This window comes from Petaurus breviceps, unplaced genomic scaffold (assembly GCF_028583685.1).
Source record: "Petaurus breviceps papuanus isolate PSGF00001 unplaced genomic scaffold, PetGlider_PUasm1.0 90825, whole genome shotgun sequence".
NCBI classification, from domain to species: domain Eukaryota; kingdom Metazoa; phylum Chordata; class Mammalia; order Diprotodontia; family Petauridae; genus Petaurus; species Petaurus breviceps.
Window position 1 is genome coordinate 4,218,023 of NW_027187353.1, and position 10,130 is coordinate 4,228,152.

General features: G+C 42.6%; 1 pseudogene; it reads left to right on the forward strand.

Annotated features, from left to right (window-relative positions):
• The first annotated feature begins 1,358 nt into the window (after positions 1 to 1,358).
• Positions 1,359 to 9,708, forward strand: LOC138148506 (splicing factor Cactin pseudogene; annotated as a pseudogene).
• Positions 9,709 to 10,130: the final 422 nt, after the last annotated feature.

Consider the following 10,130-nt stretch of genomic DNA (forward strand, 5'->3'; position numbering starts at 1 on the left):
ACAAAATTTATAAATTTTAAACTTAAGAGAGAAGAAAATCAAATTTTAAAAAGTTAACAAAAATAATTCATGACAGAAGAGAAAAACAACCCAGATAGCTAGATGGCACCGTGAATAGAATTTTAGTCCTAAAGTAAGAAAGTTTAAATCCAGTCTCAGATTAACTGGCTAACTCAGGTTAACTGTATAACCCTGGTCAAGTCACTTAACCTCTGCATGTTTCAGTTTTCTCACCTATAAAATGGGGATAATAATAGCAGCTGTCTCCCAGGATTGTTGTAAGGATAAAATGAGTTAATGCTTATAAAATGCTTTAAAAACTTTAAAGCACCATATAAATGTATCATCACCATAATCATCATCACCATTGTTATTTATAGGTTAACTGTACCAAACTTAAAAAAATTAATACCTAAGCTTCACAAATTATTCTCAATAATTGAGAAAGTAAGCACTCTATTATACTCTTTTTGAGACAACTATTATTTTAATATTTAAACCAGGGAGGGATAAAATAGAGAAAGAGGACTACAGATTTATTTTTCTATTGAATACTGATAAAAAAAAAGTTTTAAATAAAACCCTAGAAAAAATTATCATCTAATATATATTTTTAAAATGTTCATCATGAGACAGTTGTATCCATATCAGGGATAAAGATAGTTCAACATTAGGAAAACAATCAATACAATCGTATTAGAAACAAAAGCAACCAAAACTCTATTTTTATATAAGTAGATGCAGAAAAAAGCCATTAATAAAACATTGCAGTTATTTCTCCTAAAAGCCCCCCAAAAATTATCACAGGAGGGCCATTTTTAATATAATAAAAGACAAGTATTTTAAACCAAAAGCTGATATTATTTGCAATACAGAAGTTTTAGAAACTTTTACAATAATCACAAGGGTAAAACAAAAAATACTTCCTCTTCCCAGCACAATTTTTCCCTAGTATGATTTAACATAGTTCTAGAAATGCTAGCAATAGCAACAAGACAAGAGAAAGAAATTGAAGGCATAAACATTGAAGGAGAGCTTACATTTCTTTTTCTTTTTTTTCCTTTTCCTTCTTTTTTTCTGCAAATTGCAAGATGGTTTACTCAAAAAAATCTCAGAGAATCAGAAAACTAATTGAGATAATAGTTTTACAAGGTAAATTCACAAAAATTATCAGCATTTCTATATTGTAAATAAAGAAAACTAGAGAATAGAAAGAGAAATCCTATTCAACATACTTTAAAAAAGTCAAAGCTAGATCCTTAAAGACTTTTTCTGATTAATCCTCAGAGAGGGGGGGAAGAGTTCCAGGACTGGGCAGGGCCTTTGGGTTCATGACTTCTAGTCCTTAACTAGCTAAGATGTCAATCAGGCTGCCAATAGAATTGCCGAGATCAGGTGAAAACTCACCTCTCAGATGTACTTACAGGACCAATGTAAATAAGCCTGAGAGAACTCAGTTCTGAGAAACTCCAGTTTGGAGGAGGCAGCGTCAGCAGGACCAGCTCAAAGCCATTTTCTCCAAGGCAAAAGGGTTGGTCGGAGCAGGGAGTCTCGCTCGCTGTCTCGTTAGTGCTCTCGCTCGCGCTCCCCAGGCTCCAGAAGCCGGAGGCGGCGACGGAGTCGTGCTGGACGGCGGCAACGTGAGAACAGAAAGGGGAGAAAGAGTCAACGACGACGGAGCCGGGAGAGGAGAGGGGGATCAGATTCTAAGGAAGAGCGACAGAGGAGGAAATCAAAGAAATATCAGACCTCTGAAAGGAATCATAGAAGCCAAAGAAGGTCACGGCCCCGATCTCGGGAGCCTTACCAATCAGATTCTGGAAGCGAACCAAGGAGGGGTCACAGGAGCAGACCCAGGAGGAGACATCATGATTCCATATCGTCCACCCCCTCGGTATCCTCTGCATCACCTCTCGGAGCCCTCAAGAGGCCCTGGACAAGAAATTGAGCCTCCAAGAGCGATGGAGGCAAAAGGAAGAGAAAAAGCAGCAAGAAGAGTTGAAGAAGGTCTTTGAGACCCCTGGGGAGAAACGGGCCTGAAGACTGGCAAAGAAGGAGGCCAAAGAACGGAAGAAGGGAGAAAAGATGGGCTGGGGGGCAGAGTATATGGGCTACACCAACACTGACAGCCCCTTCGGAGACAGTAACCTGCTAGGAACGTTCCTATGGAACAAGGCCCTAGAGAAGGGAATCGACCACCTGGAGGAGAAGGAACTTAAGGAGAGAAACAAGAGTGTCCAGAAAACAACAGACTAGAATTGCAGAAGGTGAAGCAGCTGCGCTTAGAGCAAGAGAGGGAGAAAGCCATGAGGGAACAGCGACGGGAGATGCTGCAACTGGAGGAGGAGGCCGAGCACTTCAAGGCCTGAGAGGAACAGGAAGACAACTTCCACCTTCAGCAAGCCAAACTGCGCTCTGAAATTCGCCTATGGGATGGACGGGGCAAAGCCCACCGACCTCCTACCACGTCCATCAATGCCGAGGGTGAGGACCTGGCTGCAGAGATTCACGAGCCCTGCACCTTCCTCAGTGGCCTCACAGTGTCAGACATGGAAGACCTTCTGGAGGACATCCAGGCATGCATGGAACTGGAACAGGGCAAGAATGTAGATTTCTGGAGATATGTGACTGTCATTACAGAGGAGGGATCTCCAAACTCCCAGAGGTTGAGGCCTCTGGAAAGGGGCCGGGAGAGTGTGGAGAAGGGGTAAATGACTCTGTTAGTTCTGATGTACAGTCAGTATCCATGGGGAAGACATACAATCAGCTCCAGGCGATCTTCCAGGATATTGAGGACAAGATCTGGGCAGGAGGGCCCAACCTGGATACTGGCTGCTGGGAGAGCCTGTTGTAGCAACTCAAGGCACACATGACCAGAGTCAGGCTTTGTGAGCATCATCAGGCTGAACTCCGGCAGAAATCATACAAGCTGAACCAGGAGCAGGGTGTTGAGAGTGAACCCCTGCTCCCCATCCTCAAGAAAGAGCCAGCATCTCCTAGAGAAAGGTCAGAGCCTGAAGAACGAGGTCAGGCCCAGCTGGGGTCTTCTACCTCAGGTGCCTCCGAGGTGCCAGAAGCTGCAGGAGAGGCCAGAGCCAAGGGCGAGGAGGAAGCTGTGCTGATGGAGGAAGACTTGATCCAGCAGAGCCTAGATGATTATGATGCTGGCAAGTACAGCCCCAGGGTGCTCACCACCCTTGAGCTGCCCTTTGCTGCACATGTGGTGGAATCAGAAGAGGACCTTCAGCGCCTGTTGCTTTCTCGGCAACAGCTACAGGTCACAGGAGACCCCAGTGAGAGCACAGAAGACATCTCCTATTGGCCCAAGGAGGGCTTGGGGGCAGACGAGGCCCAGTTTAGTGTGGAAATGCCCCTGACAGGCAAGGTGTATCTGTGGGCAGACAAATTCAGGCCTGCAAGCCTCACTTCTTCAGCCATGTCCACACAGGCTTTGAGTGGAACAAGTACAACCAGACCCACCATGACTCTGCTAACCCCCCACCAAAGGCTGTGCAAGGCTACGAGTTTGACATCTTCTACCCGCCCTGATAGACAAGCCCTTCACACCCGAGTACTTCCTGGAGGCTGCCAGGACAACGAGGACTTTGCCATTCTGCACTTCCTCACCGGACTTCCCCACCAAGACCTCACCTTCAAGACTGTCAACCTTGAATGGGAGCATTAGCATCAGCACGGCTCCCACTGCCAGTTTGCCAATGGCATCTTCCAGCTCTGGTTACACTGTTCTCTAGACTCTTTTGTTCTGAGAGTGGGACAAAAGGGTATGTGTTATTTGCCCTGTGCTTCTTCCTTTTTGAAATCCTCCTTTGTACCTAAGCCTAATAGCAAAGTTCCTTCAGAACTGCTTTCAGCTAAACAAAACCAATTTTGGAGTAAAAAAAAAGTCAAAACCTCTCTCCCTATTTGAAGGCTTATAAAGTGTTACTCTCATAGGAGCTTTTTGTCTGTCTCTCAGTTCTAGTTCAGCAGGCAATCAAGACCACCCTTCACAAGTTAAGGGGAACAGAAACAGTAAGCATATCTGTCCATACCCTGAGTGAAGAACAGGGTCTTTCTATGACATTACATGTCATTACACTTTTCCAAAAATAGATTCACCAGACTCTTCCACAGGGACTAACAGCAGGCAGAGGATTTTGCATGTGCTTTAGAAACAGGGTTCCCATTGACCAAGTTCCTATTACACTTTTTTTGTGTGTTAGGTCAGAAGCAGAAAAAGTGGTGGTTTGTGTCTTCCTGCTGAGAAATATTGGGGCAGCTATTTGTCAAACTGATAACAATAGAGATGTCCTGTCTTCCAAGAACCTGGATCCAAGATGAAACAGGATTTCCTAGCACTTGTCACACCAGTTGACTATTACCCACTTCTAGTGATTCGTATGGACACAAATGATACTGCCAGAAGGAAGCCAGAACTCATTGCTAGTAGTTATGAAGTCTTGGGCAAGAAACTGAAGACCTCAGAGACACATTTTCGCCACTGATGTTGATGATGAAAATTGAGGGCTTCAGAATAGAAAGGATGATTTGGGAAGTGAATAGTTGGTTTAACTGGAGTGTGTCTGGAAGGGGATTTAAATTTCTAGACTATAATTTAAAATACAGGAATGCTGGGCTCCCAGCCAGGAATGAACTGCTCTTACAAGGGCTGGTAAAAATGTATTTTCTTAGTGTCATGAAAACTTGAACAAAAGGGATTTGAACTGAAATGAAGAGGGAAGAGAAAAAACCACTTATGGATATATACTAAGCTAGATCTCATAGAGAGTAGATAAAAAGTATGAAATAAATAACCATAAAGACAGTCAGATATTCACAGGAGACAAAGATCTAAGAAAGGAGCCAGCAATAAAACCTATGTTCTCAAGTTTCTATTTTGAAAATGCACAAAGTATGGGTAACAAGCAAGGTAAACTAGAGGTCCTACCAAAAGTAAGAAAATTTAATCTGATAGATAACATTGAGACTTGATGGAAAGAGATTCGTAACTTTAATATCTCTCAGGAAGGATATATATACCTTATTCAAAAGGAACAGGAGGAGGGATTTTTTTTTCCCATTTTTAGTTGTGTCCAACTCTTCCTGACCCCATTTGGGGTTTTCATTTTACAGATGAGGAAACTGAAGCAAACAGGGTTAAGTGACTTACACAGAGTCACACAGCCAGTCAGTGTCTGAGTCTGAATTTAAACTCAGGTCCTCCTGACTTTTTTCAGGTCCAGCATTCTATTCACTGTACCACACAACTGCCCCTGAAGAGGGAATAGAAGAGCATTACATATTAGAAATACACATTTAGGTAAAGAAATCCAGGAACTAAAAAGAAGCATGGTAGGAGGCATTTGGATGAATCTAAATGGAGGCAAAAACAGAAGCCATATTGTCATTGAAATACATCACCGAGCACCTATACAAAAGGCGGAAGTAGATGAAGAGACCGTAAAACGACCACAGACCAAGCAAGGTCCAAGAGGGAGGAAAACTTTACTTCTCCAGACATTTGCTGGACAACCAATAACTCCTTTATTTCAAAATGACAGTTTCATTTTTCTAGAGCTTGTTCAACCAATGACAGAAACTTCTATTATGGGTCTGATTTTCACCAATAACTAGTTGCTGGGATAGAAATGATGCCAATGCTGGGAGAAAGGAATTGCTTTGTTTTAGAATTTGTGAGACAGGAGAGGAAAGCTGGGCAGAATCTGACATGGATCCGCACATTTAGAGTGAACGGATTTGGGAGGGTTCAGAGGAAGTCGAGGCAGGATCTCAAGGACTACAATTTTTAGAGGAAGCCAGCCAGTGAAGGATGGGAAACTCTCAAGAAAGAAAATCTAAAGATACAAAGAGAAAAAAACATGGATGAGCACAAGGGAGAACTGTCTGGAAAGGCTGATGTGGATGTACAAGGACATCGCAGACCACATGTGCAATTTTGAAAAGACATCAGAAGATGGAAACAGAGAATCACAAAAGCATTAGGAAGTTCTAGAACAGTAGTGCCAATCAACTAGATGGTCTAGCAGATAGAGTGATGGTCCAAATACAGCCACAGACAGTAACTAACTAGCTGTGTAACCCTGGACAAGCTACTTAACCTGTTTCAACCCCAGTGTCCTCATATGTAAAATGAAGATGGGAATAACACCTACTTCCCAGGGTTGTTTTGAGGGGTGAATGAGATATTTGTAAAGTGCTTTGCAATCCTCAAAGTATTCTAGAAATGCTAGCTATCATTAGTATTATTATTATCTTTAGAATGAAAAATGCTATCTACTTCCTGACAAAAAGATGGTGGACTAATATACAAGATGAGACACATTTTTGTACATGGCCAATATAGAGTTTATTTTCTTGACTATGTATATTTGTTACTATGGTTTTGTTTTTCTTTGTTGGAAAATGGAGAAAGGAGAATATATGCTTAACAGATGAAAAAATAAAACTTAATCTAAAAAAGAATAATATTAGCAAGATTTTAACTCAGTATGAGCTAAGACTGGCGAGGAAAATCAAGAACAAAAACATTGGTGTTTTTTTTTAAGCACTTTATGGGAGAGGGATAGGAAATCCAAAAGAGTTAGAACTATTGATCCAGGTCAATGGGTAAATGATAAGCAGCAACAAAGATAAGGCAGTAATGCTCAGCTTTTATTTGCTTTGATTAAAAAGGGGAGAACACAATATGTTACTAGACAGTTGATACCTAAGAGAAATAGGAAGAAGTAGTAAAGGGTCACTTAGCCAGCCTTGAAAAGTCCATGTCATCTGGCATAGATGCACAATATCTGAGACCACTGAAAGATTTGGTAGAGATGATTACTGGGCCATCCTCCATGATCTTTGAGAAACTGAAGAACTGAATGGTAACTGCACAAATGGACAATGCTATTTCAAATTTTTAAAACGAAGAGAATAAAATCTACAAACTATCAGCTTGACGTCAATTCCTGGCAAAATTCAAGAAATTTCTGTCACAAGTGATGGCTAGTGAGCATCTGGAAAGGGAAGCAGTGGGAACCTTCATGGCTTTATCAAAAGCAGAACATATCAGAATAATCTTACTTCCTTTTCCACAGGGTCACTATTGAACCACTAAATCACAGAAATTCTAAGGATATAGTTTCCCCCAATTTTAGCAAAGCACTTGATAAAATCTTATCCTATTTTTAGTGAAAAAGGGACTATTTTCTCTACTTATTCCCACATGGTAAGGGCTAAATATGCCAATGTCAATTTCTTCATTGATTATTGAAAATATGGAGGAGTTGAGTTTAACAATTGATTAAATGTGGCATGGATTCATCCTTCCCTCCACTGTCCCTCTACACCCATTGACTCCCTGATTCTCTCCCCCAAGCAGATTCTCTCCATTGATCTGAGCTCCTACTGGGGATTCCTAGCCAAAGAGCTTCTCACGCAAACCTGGAAAACCTTTGACCCAGGATTGGACATTCTGCTCCAAGCCAAAGGCCCTTTAATCTCCTGTCCTGATCATGGGTGCTCAAAAACTCTCTTCCTCCCCTTGTTTTCCCCATTCACACACCTCCCCATACTATTCCCTGGCTTTCAGATTTTTTTCTTTACAATACCCAGGCAATAGCAAAGTAATCCTCGCAGTGTGTGGGTCTCATCATACTCAATAAATTCTGGTCTCTCCCTATTTCCCTAAGATCAAATACAGACTACTCTAGGTATGAACTGGTCCAGCTTTCTGGAAAGTGATTTGAATTATGTGAACAAAGTGACTAAAATATCCATATTCTTTGATTCAGAGATTTCACTGCTAGGTTTATAGCCTGAGGAGGTCAACTATTAAAAAAAAAAAGGTCCCATATACATCAAAATATTTGAAGTAGCACCTTTTTAGTAGCAAAGAACTAGAAACAAAATGATGTCCATTGATTGAGGGAATGGCTAAACAAGTTGTAGAAAAATGTAATATAATATTACTGTGCTGTAAGAAACATTAAATATGATGAATACAGAGAAGCCTGGGAGGGAGATTTACTTGAATTGATGTAAACTGAAGTAATCAGAAAAAAATATACATAATAATCATAAATTGGAAGAATTGTAAATAGAAAGAACAATAATGACAATGAAATAATTGAAACTGAATTCTGTGAAATTATAATGACCAAGGTTGGCCCCAAAGAAGAGCTATAAGGAGGCACCTCCCTCCCTTCTTTACAGAAGTATGGGACTATGAGTGTGGAACATGGCAGATAATGTCAGATTTGGGTTTGTTTGTTTGTTTGTTATACCATATACTGTTTAGTTTTTCTGAATTGCATTTCTCTTTTTTTACTTTCTTATAAGAGATGACTGGGAGGGAAAGGAGAGAAAGATACATTGAGAACTGTAGGTTATGTAAAAAACAAAAGATACCAATAAACATTTACTTTAAAAATACAGATTCCTATTTTTGGCATTTAAAACCCTTCCTGACCTGGCTCTAGCCTCCTGTTCCAAGCTTATTACAAATTATTGGTCCACATGCTCTAAGGTCCAGCCAAACTGGCCTTCTTATTCTTCCTCCCACACTAGTCTACTTCCCACATGTACACCTAGATTGCACTCACCTTCACCTCTTCCAATTCCTATTTTTCTTCAAAGCACAGTTCATGTACCATCTCTACATGAGGAGCAGATGCTAAGACTTTAAGGTGCTGGTCTGTATTGAGAGAGGAAGTCCCTTACTCACTGGGAACTCCCAATGCCAATGAAATCTTGGAGATGTATATATGTACACATACACACGTATGTGTGTATTATATGTTTATGTATGTATCCAAATGTATTATAGACATCACCAAGCATTTATTAAGCACATTATATGCCAAACACTGTGTTAATAAGTGTACATAGTCTCATTCCATGTTAGATCCTTGAGGGGAAGAAAGGATTGTTTCATTTCTTTGGGCCTAGCACACAGTAGGAATAGGGACTGGACTTCTAATTTCATTGAGGTAGGGAATTCCTAAAGAGTTGCTGAGAGCACAGAGAGATGGAGTGATTTGCCCATGCCCTGGGCCTCAGGGTCACACAGCCTATATGGTGAGTGGGTGGGTGGGTAGGGGAGACATGAATGTAGGTATTCCTGGCTCCTTCTGAGGCCAGCTCCAAGGCCCACTAGCTATTACATCTCTCCATTATGCTTCTGGTACTTAAGTGAAGACGTGGTCCTAATGAATTCAACCAATTAATTAATAGACACTCATTGAATTCAGTCCTGTGTTGGGCACTTCTGGGGGAAGGAGGATTGGTACGAAGAATTATTAAAGTCTCTGCCCTTCGAGATTGGGTGACATGAGGCTTCTGGACTATCAAGTACATTGAGTAAATTCGGATTTGGATTTCGATCCCTGGCCAAGGAGGGTTGCGAGACCTACTTTCTGAATTCTTTCAATTCTGTCCTTTTGCATCTGGCTTAGTGTGTCCTAAGAGAGGAACCGCATTAGAGCCTCCAACCCAATATGCCAAATCAAGAAAACTACCCGCGGTTGGGGTACTTGGTTTGGGTCGCTTTCGTCTCCCAGGTTGCCATCTGCCTTTCGTAATCAGAAGTACACCTGGCAGGCGACCCCCTTGGGCTGGTACCGCACCCCGGGGCTCTATCTCTGGCTAGTTCTCTTTCGGGAAATCCTGGATGGCCGGGGTTGGGTGCTGAGGGGCCAGCGCTAATGCTCGGACTCCGCCCCCTCCCCCCCGGGGCACAGGACTCGGGTTCCTCCACCAGAGGCCGCCAGCTGCGTGAGCTGCAGACCTGGGAGTGGAGGGAAGCGCGGGTGCTTTCGCGAAAGTGCGTGCCAAGTGTCCGAGGCGCGTGCCGACAGTGCTGGCCCTTCCTGGCCAGGACTGGGCTAGGTACGCACCCCGGGCCGCTGGGCTGCAGCTACGGCGACTACACCCGCCTCCCCAGGCAGCCCCCGGTTCTGGACGCTTCCGGAGGCCAGTCCCGTAATTCCTGGAATTCCTTCGCCTGGTTGCTGACTTGATCTTTTAGGAGCGGTCTTCCCTCCTCTTCTCCTCCTCCTCATACTCCTCCCCCCCCTCCCCTTGCGTGACTAGGTGACCTGTACCAGGCGTCCAGCCTGCTGGGAGAC